Raw genomic sequence first — 14,573 nt, forward strand, 5'->3', positions numbered from 1 at the left:
GGAACGATTTTTAACTTCTTTGGAGCCGGCTCTGCCTTTTCAGTCCATTGTTTTGATTGTTCTTTTGCTTCGGATGTGGAGTGGTAAATCCCCATTTTCCCAAAGATCTTCACGACGCTGTTTTTGTTCCATTGTGTTGAGCAAACGCTACAAGTTAGCTATTTGTCAGAGAAGAAGAATTGTCAAGCTCCTCAAAATTGCTATTAACCCGAAAATGCTAAATCTGGCGGTCAAACGTTGTAATAAGTTCGCATAACACTTATCGTTGAGAGTTTTTTCTTTTTCAAGGAAGTTAATAGAAATTATCCCACGCGCGTTCCAAAAAACCGACACCATGACCTTACCTACAAATGGAACGATTTTTGACTTCTTTGGAGCCGGTTCTGCCTATTCAGTCCATTGTTTTGATTGTTCTTTTGCTTCGGATGTGGAGTGGTAAATCCCCATTTTCCCAAAGATCTTCACGACGCTGTTTTTGTTCCATTGTGTTGAGCAAACGCTACAAGTTAGCTATTTGTCAGAGAAGAAGAATTGTCAAGCTCCTCAAAATTGCTATTAACCCGAAAATGCTAAATCTGGCGGTCAAACGTTGTAATAAGTTCGCATAACACTTATCGTTGAGAGTTTTTTCTTTTTCAAGGAAGTTAATAGAAATTATCCCACGCGCGTTCCAAAAAACTGACACCATGACCTTATCTACAAATGGAACGATTTTTAACTTCTTTGGAGCCGGCTCTGCCTTTTCAGTCCATTGTTTTGATTGTTCTTTTGCTTCGGATGTGGAGTGGTAAATCCCCATTTTCCCAAAGATCTTCACGACGCTGTTTTTGTTCCATTGTGTTGAGCAAACGCTACAAGTTAGCTATTTGTCAGAGAAGAAGAATTGTCAAGCTCCTCAAAATTGCTATTAACCCGAAAATGCTAAATCTGGCGGTCAAACGTTGTAATAAGTTCGCATAACACTTATCGTTGAGAGTTTTTTCTTTTTCAAGGAAGTTAATAGAAATTATCCCACGCGCGTTCCAAAAAACCGACACCATGACCTTACCTACAAATGGAACGATTTTTGACTTCTTTGGAGCCGGTTCTGCCTATTCAGTCCATTGTTTTGATTGTTCTTTTGCTTCGGATGTGGAGTGGTAAATCCCCATTTTCCCAAAGATCTTCACGACGCTGTTTTTGTTCCATTGTGTTGAGCAAACGCTACAAGTTAGCTATTTGTCAGAGAAGAAGAATTGTCAAGCTCCTCAAAATTGCTATTAACCCGAAAATGCTAAATCTGGCGGTCAAACGTTGTAATAAGTTCGCATAACACTTATCGTTGAGAGTTTTTTCTTTTTCAAGGAAGTTAATAGAAATTATCCCACGCGCGTTCCAAAAAACCGACACCATGACCTTACCTACAAATGGAACGATTTTTGACTTCTTTGGAGCCGGTTCTGCCTATTCAGTCCATTGTTTTGATTGTTCTTTTGCTTCGGATGTGGAGTGGTAAATCCCCATTTTCCCAAAGATCTTCACGACGCTGTTTTTGTTCCATTGTGTTGAGCAAACGCTACAAGTTAGCTATTTGTCAGAGAAGAAGAATTGTCAGGCTCCTCAAAATTGCTATTAACCGAGAATGCTAAATCTGGCGGTCAAACGTTGTAATAAGTTCGCATAACACTTATCGTTGAGAGTTTTTTCTTTTTCAAGGAAGTTAATAGAAATTATCCCACGCGCGTTCCAAAAAACCGACACCATGACCTTACCTACAAATGGAACGATTTTTGACTTCTTTGGAGCCGGTTCTGCCTATTCAGTCCATTGTTTTGATTGTTCTTTTGCTTCGGATGTGGAGTGGTAAATCCCCATTTTCCCAAAGATCTTCACGACGCTGTTTTTGTTCCATTGTGTTGAGCAAACGCTACAAGTTAGCTATTTGTCAGAGAAGAAGAATTGTCAGGCTCCTCAAAATTGCTATTAACCCGAGAATGCTAAATCTGGCGGTCAAACGTTGTAATAAGTTCGCATAACACTTATCGTTGAGAGTTTTTTCTTTTTCAAGGAAGTTAATAGAAATTATCCCACGCGCGTTCCAAAAAACCGACACCATGACCTTACCTACAAATGGAACGATTTTTAACTTCTTTGGAGCCGGTTCTGCCTATTCAGTCCATTGTTTTGATTGTTCTTTTGCTTCGGATGTGGAGTGGTAAATCCCCATTTTCCCAAAGATCTTCACGACGCTGTTTTTGTTCCATTGTGTTGAGCAAACGCTACAAGTTAGCTATTTGTCAGAGAAGAAGAATTGTCAGGCTCCTCAAAATTGCTATTAACCGAGAATGCTAAATCTGGCGGTCAAACGTTGTAATAAGTTCGCATAACACTTATCGTTGAAAGTTTTTTCTTTTTCAAGGAAGTTAATAGAAATTATCCCACGCGCGTTCCAAAAAACCGACACCATGACCTTACCTACAAATGGAACGATTTTTAACTTCTTTGGAGCCGGCTCTGCCTTTTCAGTCCATTGTTTTGATTGTTCTTTTGCTTCGGATGTGGAGTGGTAAATCCCCATTTTCCCAAAGATCTTCACGACGCTGTTTTTGTTCCATTGTGTTGAGCAAACGCTACAAGTTAGCTATTTGTCAGAGAAGAAGAATTGTCAGGCTCCTCAAAATTGCTATTAACCCGAGAATGCTAAATCTGGCGGTCAAACGTTGTAATAAGTTCGCATAGCACTTATCGTTGAAAGTTTTTTCTTTTTCAAGGAAGTTAATAGAAATTATCCCACGCGCGTTCCAAAAAACCGATGCCATGACCTTACCTACAAATGGAACGATTTTTGACTTCTTTGGAGCCGGTTCTGCCTATTCAGTCCATTGTTTTGATTGTTCTTTTGCTTCGGATGTGGAGTGATAAATCCCCATTTTCCCATTTTGTTCCATTGTGTTGAGCAAACGCATTTTACCCGACTGCCAGGAAGGGTTATGTTTTTAACGCGTATCTTGTATGTATTTAATATTCTTTATTACCTTGTATCTCCCGAACCGCTAAACGGATTTTCACATTTGAGGTATCATTAGATTCGTTTCATTAGCCCAAGTGTTCTTAGATAGGACACATTTATAAAAAACCAAAATGGCGGATTTTGGACGCCATGTTGTGAGGTAAAAAATTTTTTTTTACTACCAAGCATATCGAGTTGGGTATCAAAATGAAGGAATTTAAACACTGATTGTAATAAATATGTATATAACTTGCAGTTTTAATATTAAATGGATCGATAAATAATATCTATGGTGCCATATTTAAGTCTCCGAAATGTACATTTGCGGCTTCAACAATATAAAGAAAATGAAGCTTCCAGTGTCTTAGATTTCTTGGGGATCTTATTGCTTTCGTCTTTGGAATTTATTCAGTTTTTGTGAGTTGCCCCAAAATATGAGGCAAGCTGGAGATACAACTTTTGTGGACATATTAAACAGTCTTCGCGTTGGATAACCTACAATGCAGCAGTTATCTATCATAGAAAAGAGTACCGTTGATAGGGCCATTTGACGATGGAGAAGCTGTCAGAATTTCCCCAACAACTAGACTGGTTGATGCGTATAACGCGACTATGACAAAAAAGTTAGAAAAGCTCACAAAAGTATACACCGTTAGTGCTGTAGACATCTCATTGGATCCTAAAACATATGGTCAAAAACCACGAGAGGAATACTTACCTGAAGATCCCAATAAAACAGGTGGTATACCAAACCAACTCAAATTAGGTGTAGGCTCTCGAGCGTTAACCATGGGCTGGTTAACGGTGCTATGGGTGTTATCCGACGAATAGAATGGCCAGCACTACGCAGAGAGCAGTTGGAGTGAGGAGAACTGCCACAAGCAGTATTTGTGGAGTTCGATGACCCAAATATAACAGGGAACCGACTAGGTATTGGAGTCCGGATAGAGCCCTGTGCTACAGAATTTGATGCTTTACGTGGTAAAGGCAAGATCGAGCGACGAATGCTTCCCTTAATTTTATGCTGCGCAGGGCACAACTTTAGACCGAGCAGTTGTAGATTTAAGTAGAAACTTATTTGCAAAAGGTCAAGTTTACGTTGCTTTGAGCAGAGTGAAGACTCTCTCCGGACTTGGTATTAGTTCTCTTGACCCTAACAAATTGCTTAATCAACCACATGACATAAACTCATTCGAGGAATTAATCCGGTTACGTAATCTTAACTAAAAAGACATAAATAAAATAATAATTAAAAAAAAAATCAAAAAACCCGCCTGTATGGATAACTACAATTAAAAATCAACTGAAAAGACTGAAACAAGATGAAAATTCAATGATAAGGTATTTTAAATGAATAATGATTAGGTACTTAAAACCAGAAACATAAATTGAAACAGTACCAAACCAATGTACCTGCATATTGAACACTTAGAAATATCAGCACGGTAATTTTTTCACTTTTTTGTAACATTATAAATAGGATTATATTCGGAGGCATGCACAAAGAGATAATAATTTATCATAGCATTCAATTTCATGCCTCCGACTGCAATTCTGTTTATAATGTTGCAAAAAAGTGAAAAAACTACCGTGCTGATATTTCTAAGTGTACAATATGCAGGTACTGTTTCAATTTATGTTTCTGGTTTTAAGTACCTAATCATTATTCATTTAAAATACCTTATCATTGAATTTTCATCTTGTTTCAGTCTTTTCAGTTGATTTTTAATTGTAGTTATGCATGCAGGCGGGTTTTTCGATTTTTTTTAATTATTATTTTATTATTTAATGATAATGTAGGTATACAAGTTGTCCAAATATCAAAACATGACATTTTCCAATTTCATTTTTGTTATAATTGGTAATGAATGAGAATTTGTTATTTGCATTAATGTACAACTTTACCGACCGTGTAAAAAAGACAGGGTAACAAAATAAACGATGACTTCATATCTCTAAACTAGGATACTTTGTTAAAATACGAGTATTTTTCCACAAAAAAGTATTTGAACTATTTATTATAAATTACTGACTCATTTTGTATACTATAATAATTATAAGATTTTGTCGTAATAGCTTTGTAAATACATATTCGGTATCGGAATATTTTAGTATTGGCTAGAACTGGAAGTTTAATATGTTATTAAGAAACTCGCTTTTTTCAATGAAAATTAAACAGGTTCATAAATTAGATCGTTAAGATTTTTTTCATACGTTGGTCAAGAATCACAGATTTTTATGATGAACTGAGTAGTGAGTAGTGTTTATTTTGTTTCCTATGCCATTTGTAATTCCAATTTGAGCCTGATGAAATTTGATTTCAATATTATTCTATAGTATTGTTAAAACTATAGTATGATCCAATATAAACATGTAGTAATTAGAAAACGTTTCTTTGGTAAAACTCAATAAAGATTTTCGACCAATATTATTTTTTTGGTGATACTTGTAGTCGTATGCTGACATATTTCAATTATAGTGTGTATTTAAGACGCAAAAAGTTTGTCTGGTGATATTGACTATGGGGAACAAGTTGAGCAACGAGTTTGGCAGAAATTTTTATGTTTCCAATGGAATTACGGCTACGGATTCGTTGGAAATGTTGCAGAAGTATTCGATGAAGGGAATGAAACAGTCAAAAACTTGCCGTGTCGGCACCCGAGAGGTAGCTGAAGCTCTTAACATCTCTTATGATTGAATTCAATATATTTCATTCAATGTTTTTGGTATGAAGCGTGTCAATTTAGACTAGTACCAACAGATCTGATTCTTTTGCAAAAACAATGTCGAGTGGACATGGTGCACCATGAATTCATTCCAAAGAGTCAAACGTTCAACGAAAAGTACTACTTGGCCATTGTGAATCCAATCGTACCGGCTTTATTGGAAAACTATGGATTTTTTGGTCATTTCACATCCATGTATTCGCCAGATAATGCTGTGATTTTTTTCTTCTTTTTCAAAATCGAAGCTCCGATTTAAATTAGGCGTTATAAAGAAATTCCTGCTTTACATTTTATTGACAAAACAATTTTTACTAGATATTTGTTTCACGTATAATAATACGACCTTAGCACATTAGATTGTTGGTAAAATTATTTCAATAAACAAAAAAATATACACTGCATATTTTCTTTGTCCCCCCTCTTGTTCTTTCGCCTCCTAGCCCTTCTTTAATGACCCCTTCTGCATATCTATTTTACGGTGTTCTTTTAGTATACCTCAACCATTTCATCGTATGAGCTTTAACAAAACTGGTTACTGATGGGTATTCACAAAGACTCTTCAGTTCTTCTTCTCCAAAACTCATAATTCGTTTTTAATCTCCCAACAATGTTCCTCAACAACTTCCTTCACAATCTTTGACGGTAAAAATATCCATCTAACGTGAAAATCATAGCAAGTAAGTGGTCAAATCTCAGTTTACCATTATTTCGATATAAATTATTCAAATATTCTACAAAATAATTACTATTTGCTAAACAATGAAATATTTCATACTAAAAATAAGCTTGAAATAATGTTTGTTAAAACAAATTGAAAAAAACAATAGTGAATCAGTATATTATCCATCAGTATTTTTAATGTTCCAAAGGAAGTAGATTTTCCATAATGAGAAAACCTTGTTTATAGTAAATAACACAATTAAGCAATAATTAAAGTTTTATTTTTATTACAAATAGCTTGAACAAGGTTATTTTATATGTATTGTTGCTAAAAAAACAATATAACAGATATAGGTACTTTTCTTTACATTAAAATCAAATTAAAATAGATTTTGAATTACCAGAAAAAGAAACACACACACTAAGAATATACACTTCTATTTAAAAGTATCTTTCTTACAGCCTCGTATCTTTAGAATGGTTAAATAGACTAGTGACACCATTGACGGAAGCCCTTGAAAGCTTGAGCTTTTTCCTAGGTATGACCAGATTAGGTTAGGTTAGTTTAGGATACATACAGGGCCGGATTAAGCTAGGGGCTTGTGGGCACTATAGCCCCGGGCCCCAGGTCCAAGAGAGCCCCATCATTTGGAAATCATTCTGTATTTTTTGATGTGTTGATACCACAAATCTAACGTATTGATATTATTTTGTGAATTTTTCCGGGTTTTCGAATTCCTTAAGGGGGCCCCGTCATTATTTTAACCCCGAGCGTTATAAATCTTAATCCGTCCCTGGATACATACATAGTATCAGGAATTGCTGTCATTTGGGATGTATACATACACTGAAGTAATTGTTAAAAGGTATTTTGATACATAAACAAAATTTTTCAATACGACATTCAAACTAAGCAGAAGATTTACATAATCAGCTAAACGACACTATTAGATCGAATAGAGAGAAATCAAGCTTTCATAGGTTGCCAAAACTCCAGATCAAAACCATAGTTTGATGGCATTTTTCAAAAGATACAGAGTGTCTAAATAAAACAAAGAAAAACCTAATCAAATCAAAATTCTAAGAAAATGCAGGTCTCAAGTACCAAATTGCCAAACAATATTATATCTAAATACCCAAAAAATGCAGAATATGTATACCAAAACAACATAAGAAAAAAACTAGGAACCCTTCATGATTTCAGAAATTTTTTTACACAAACAATAGATTTAACAGATCAGAACACCTTACATCCCGAACAAGCTTTATATTTCTCAAATGCTGAAATCTATAGTGTTTTAAAAACATTAATGGCGGCTTTACACTCTCTGCAAGACGTCTCGAAACATGCCTCACTTCCGTTTCAGTTTTTTGTACCAGAGTCAAAGTTTCTCGGCATGTCTCGCGAGGGAGCCGTACTCCAGCGTCCAGGTAACAACCGTACGAGATACTCGTGTCACTATGACGTTACAGTAACGTCTAAAATATATCAAACCGAACCCTCGCTATGAGATTGTCTGGGAAAGTTGCCGGATGCTTGGGTTAGGTTATCGGAGCAGACTGAAAACTGAGGGAAAAGAAAGGTTCTTAAATGGTAACGTACAGAGGACACCTACGAAAAATTCAGAATTCTTTGAAATCTACATCTACTTCTAATGTATCCATCCTCTCGGCGTTCGCAACCGCAACTGAACAGATGGTAGTAAACATAGTAGCGCTCATGGATGAGTCTCTTGGGCGAGAGGGCTCAGTGAGGGTTAGCGGCAACATTAGCAAATGAGTTATAAAAACTTGTCAATAGAATGAGTAATTCTTCCACGAGAAAAGATATTCTCTACGTGGACTACGAGTATCATACAAATGATCATCTAAATAGGACTTTTCGGAAACTATATTCCAGTTTCGGGTACGTCACCCATCAGCTGATTGCAGGTACTAACCCATCTCGAGATATCGAACACAGTTTGCGAACGTTGCGATCAAATTTCCGACAAAAATTTCGGTCGAAATTTCAAATTTGCGCTGAAATGCCGCAAACCTGAGTAACGTATCAATGATATTGCTCATGAGAATTAATAGTAGACCGCCATTGAAGTGGAATGAATAATTTCAAAAAAGACAAATGGTTAACCTGATCATAGTCGATTATCACAAAGTACCTCATCAAATTGATCTTTTAAACTACTTATATTTGCTAATTTGTTAGCGTTTTCACATCTAGCAATAAATTTTCATGTATTAACTGTGATTAATACATGGACATAGATGCATTGGGAATTATCTGTCTAAATAAAACGTTGCCAAGTTGTGTCCATATGGCTTGCGATGTCAATTTTTGGTACTTTAAAATTCTTGACATGCTAGTGACACTGAAATCATGTAGAGTCAATTCTACAAGCTTACATGGGCTTACAGTGAAGTACTGATCTGCATTATGTATTTATGTTTGTCGCTCATGAATTGTTTTGAAAAATATATAGTCCAGCTTTGCTTGTCCTCCTTGAACACTATTTTAATTTATTAAAAACAATGTAATCACTGTGTTTTTTTTTTCGATATTTTTGATTATATGAAAAATCAAAACATCTTCGATAATTATTGACCGGCTTCACTATTCTTAAAACTGAATGTAGAATATCAGTGATTAAACAAGGTTATTAAATGAATATTTAATAAGTTGACGTCAAAAATGTTTTTTGGCTAGTACTAAACTAATATTTATCTTGATGATCTTTTCATTTAAATAGTTTGTTCCTCTATCTGATTATGTCTTCTTTAATTCAACATTTTCCAATCCTACAAAAAAATCTACAATATTAGTCTATGGAAAGATCGAAACGTTAGCATTTTAAAAAACTCTTGGACAATTTTATTTGAATCCTCAGCCCTTAACATCATTCGAAATTTAATTCTAGGAAGGATAATAATATCAACAATGATGAATAAGAATATTATTTGGTTTTGTTATGTTGGTAGCACTTTTGACTGATTGGTTCTGTCATTGAGAAATTCACATGATGTCCACAAACTTAACCTATAAATGTGAAGCTGTTATTTACACACCAGCCTAAACACTTTCCAGCAACGAATATTATGTTACACTGATGGTGCTGTTCTAGTCGCAAAAAATGATGATGATCTTCAAAGGCTTTTACATGTGTTTAACTGCACAGCTAATTCTTTCAATATGATAATATCTGCGTCGAAAACAAAGTGTAGTAGACGACTAGATAATTCACTAAGTAATGAAATTCAAATACCTAGGAATCGAGATTTCAGGATTTGGAGACGTAGAGAACGAAGTAAGAGAATGAAGGAAACAGCAGAGATGAAAATGCTACGCAGGATAGCCGGAAAAACCCTAGTGGACAGGTGAAGAAGTGAGAGCATCAGAAGATTGTTTAAAATAGATGACGTCGACGAATGGATTCTATCAAGAAAGAAAGAATGGAATGAGCACATTAGGAAGGAGTACCGGCCGATCCAGAAAAAGGTGGAGCGACAACCTTGAGGCAAGGATGTCGAAGATAAAACAGGCGACTACGCCTAATACACGGAAGAAGAAGAAGAATTTTCTAGGTTATGACATTGGCATTTTCTGAAGTGCGCGGTAAATGGGTACGCAGCACCGTACAGAGAAAGAAAGAAATCATGCAGCGGACAGTTGTCTGTTGTCAGATATTTATTCTTTACCAGACAGTGATGCTAAGTTGGTTTGTCACACACATCTGAAGATGTGAATCAACCGCAAACTATGGCATTTCAGTCAGTGACTTTCACTTTCAGTATATGGAAAAACTCAAGAAAATTTTCGTCTTTACGTTTGTAAAGTAATAAAACCTGATAACGAGGGATATGTTAGTTTAAAAAAAGAAGCAAACTCATAGATTTGGAAGTTGGAAGAGCAAATTGGAGCATCTAAATCTACCAGGTTCTTCTCATTTATAGACAATCTTCGCGTGTATACTCCAATGTTCATGTTCTTTTTGTTGGTTTAACTGATCAAAATTCTCTTTTTGGGAAAATAATTTTTAATCTATGAAATATAATTTGATTTACTTTGGAAGTAATCACCACCTACATCAATGCACTTTGGTAACCGAACCAAAACTTAAAAGCTTGATACCAGTTGACTGTTGGGATGCTCTAAAAAAATTGATTCAAAGTATTAATTCGACACCAAAATAATTATCTTCTTCGCACATAAAATGGCAGATTTACGTCGTCATTTTCAAATTCATTGTAACGATCCAAGCCACGTTCTTTTTATTAGTATTAAGTAGACAGGGAATACCTTTTTTTCTACAAGGTGTCCAAAAGAGTATCGGGTATTTGTTTTCGCGCCACATTCGAAACGGAGCGACGAAAAGGAGCGGGGAGGGGTTCGTGGCGTCCGCCATTTCGTGGAGTTTTAGTCACGATGGAACGGTACTCGGGGACGCATCGCGCATTTTGCGTATGAGTGTATTATCGTAACGGTGATTCAATAGTGACTGCTCAACGTCTGTATCGTGCGGAATATCGTACACGCCACGCCACGCCAAGTGACGATAGCATTAGGAAATGGATCAGGATGTTCGATAATACAGATGCGACAGTTAAAATTCAAAACTCGTTCAGAAGTTGAGGCGTTGATTCGTCGAAATCCATCTTTATCCATCCGAAAGCGTTAAACATCAAAAAGTCGTCCTTACATTTGATTTTAAAGGAATATTTGCATTTAAAAGCCTATAAAATTCAATTGGTTCAAGAATTCAAGGATACGGACTATGTTAATCGACCGAATTTTGCGAACGAATTGATGCAGCGATTTAACAACTTACTGTTCAACGACGAAGCAAATTTTCACCTGAATGGTCATGTTGATAAGCAGAATTGTCGGTACTGGGCAGTCGAGAATCCGAGACGAAAGCATGAACGACCCCTCCACAGCCCAAAGGTCGTTGTTTGGGCCGCTATGTCTGCTAAAGGAATTATTGGTCCTTATTTTCATGAAGATCAACGAGGCCGAGCAATCAATGTGAATAGTGACTGTTACTGCGATATGTTGCGAAATTTTTTGGTCCCAGAGTTGCAGGTTTCAACTCAAGAACGTGGTTCCAGCAAGATGGAGCCACTTGCCATACCTCGAATGACTCGATGGAAGTTGTAAATGAATTATTCCCTAATAAAGTCATTTCGCGAAGGGGTAACATCAACTGGCCTCCCAGAAGTCCCTACCTTAGCCCGCTTGACTATTTTGTACGGGGATACCTTAAAAGTAAGGTTTATCAAAATAATCCAACGAACCTAACCCAATTGAAGAAAAACATCAGGTCAGAAATGGCAGCAATATCAAGAGCTTTGTGTCGACGTGTTATCGCCAATCTTCGTTCCCGATTAGAAAAGCGCCAGCAACGTAACGGTCATCATTTGGATAACATCATCTTTTCTAATTCATATGGTATCCAAAAGCAATAAAAGTTTTTATTGCCTTTTAAATATTTTTTATTTACTTGAACTTACAAATACCCGATACCCTTTCTGGACACCTTGTAGTATCCCAAAAATAATGAATGATATTGGTGTAGAAACATTTTTTTCGAGGTTAATTTACCAGTTTATCAATTTACATAACCAGTTAGCTAATTACTTCTTTATCGCAATCTTTAATATACAGTCTGTTATAATTTTTTTTTTCATTTACGTAACCATTCAAGTTTCACCGGTCGGACGTAATGCTTGTTTTTCTTCGGTGGGATTTTATTGACGTTTACTTAATAACGTCACTTCTGAGAAATCTAAGAAGTTTCGGAAATTTTATAATTTTCAAATAAACTAAAGATGTTGACACTGGTTTTAACGGGAGATGGATAATAAAATTTCATTATAAAGCTACTAATGATATAATATATAATAATATTGTAAAGTTTTTCGTATTTATTTACACTCTTTCTATTTGTGGGGTGAATTAATAAACGTTCTTAATTTATTTACTCATTTAACTTTAATAATTTACTTATAAATATCACTTAACTAATTTCTGCGATTACTTTTACTAATTTGTTCATTACGACTATTTATTTAAAACTGAACTTACTGCGCTACATAAACTTATATACATATATACCACAAATAGAATTATACAAAGCTCCAGAGGAAAAAGAAACACAATAAATAAATAAATAGACTTTCCTACTTCCCTTCTACAATAAAAAGTTCATCAAAGGCGCGTCTGCCATTTAGAAAACAGATTAAAGGCGCCACGCGAATTCGCAGAATTTTAAAATTCGATTGTAAGTGGACAGGGACGGCCTAAGGACCCATTGGCTTGCTTGTTTTGGTTATATTTAACAGATGTTAAAAAGTATCACTTATTATTTGCGTTATACTTCACTCTACTTCACAACGTGTATCTAAATCCATATAAATGTAAACGAATATGACAAATTCGTGCAATTTGAATTTTTTATTAACCATATAATGGCTTATTTCTTGTAAGTATTTTTAATTTCCGATAGAACTTACGAAAGGGTTTAATGTCATGTTAGGGTTACTATTGATATTTATGATCAGTATATTCCGACAAATTATCATGAATTACTTAAAACGCTACCAAATGATCCAGTTTTCATGTGGAAAGCGTTCAACAATTCTCGCAAGTTTTAAATGATTTCTTGATGTTTAATGTTCAATTCCGACAATCGCGAAGCGTCTCCTGAAGACTCTCGATACAAATGTTAGCGAGCGGAGGCGACAGAAGTGCTAGTAGCTATCCACAGTCTCACTTTATTCTATAATTACGTCGTTCTTCAACTCTCGCGAAAAAAGCCGATCGAGAATAGAGGCAATTGAAGACGAGCGTGTAGCTTAATGAAGAGCGTGGATCTAGCATCCCAGCGCTCATAATCTGAGTAAACCATCCATTAAACTGTGGATAGATTTCATGCCAAACTATCTCTAAATGAAATTTTTTTCGTAGTTAGTTTTTAAAAGAAGTAGTAACATCAATCCCTCATCCAAAGCAAATCTCCATAACTTGTTTATTTTCAAAGTTATATCAAATGTGCAAATAACTCTGTGGTTTGGAAACGTGCTACTTAAACAGAAAAGAAACGTTTACTTATTTATGAAAGTGTTTTTTTTTCCATCGACTTCCAATATTTCTTTCTGTTAAGAAAACAGAGCAATAAGTCCAATAAATTTGATTGCTGTCGCTCCGAAATAAATAATATTGATCCCTAGACTACAAATACGGTTACGTCGACTACTACTTTAGCCGAGAGTTTGGCAAAATATCTAAAAGGACTATCGTTAAAACGAACTTATACTATCTGGCTATTAAATAACGAGACTGGTTACGAAAAAGGGTTTCTATTATAAAAATTATTCTACATTCGAATGCTTCCCTTCAATATACTTCCCTTGCCACACACCTTTCCATACGTGCTGGAAGTCTTCTTTGGTGAGAGGCTCTGACGTTTTTTGCTTTACCACTTCCATCGACTCAAATCGGGTCCCCTTCAAAGCAAATCCTTTTCTAACCTTTCGAGGAAATCTGAGCAGACCCGTTGACGCAAGAGCTTTTGGTTAGGAGACTTTTTGGCACCAACATCGCACAGACTTTTGCCATGTGTGATTCCTCGTGTAAAATTTTTCTAGCAGTTTCTTTATCGGCGTTTACAGCCTCGGCAATCATCCGGATGCTCATTCGACGTTGTGCACCCACAAATTGGTTATTTTGGGTCACCGTTTCCGGAGTTAAAATTATGACAGAGCGACCTGTGTGCTGGTCATCTTCAGTGCTCTATCGGCCATCACTAAAACGTAGAGTCTGAGAACTCAATCTACAAACACATTTCATTCTTACTGTATTCCGAATATTTCCATACGTGCTGGAAGTCTTCTTTGGTGAGAGGCTCTGACGTTTTTTGCTTTACCACTTCCATCGACTCAAATCGGGTCCCCTTCAAAGCAAATCCTTTTCTAACCTTTCGAGGAAATCTGAGCAGACCCTTTGACGCAAGAGCTTTTGGTTAGGAGACTTTTTGGCACCAACATCGCACAGACTTTTGCCATGTGTGATTCCTCGTGTAAAATTTTTCTAGCAGTTTCTTTATCGGCGTTTACAGCCTCGGCAATCATCCGGATGCTCATTCGACGTTGTGCACCCACAAATTGGTTATTTTGGGTCACCGTTTCCGGAGTTAAAATTATGA

The sequence above is a fragment of the Diorhabda carinulata genome, chromosome 5 (assembly GCF_026250575.1).
Source record: "Diorhabda carinulata isolate Delta chromosome 5, icDioCari1.1, whole genome shotgun sequence".
NCBI lineage: Eukaryota > Metazoa > Arthropoda > Insecta > Coleoptera > Chrysomelidae > Diorhabda > Diorhabda carinulata.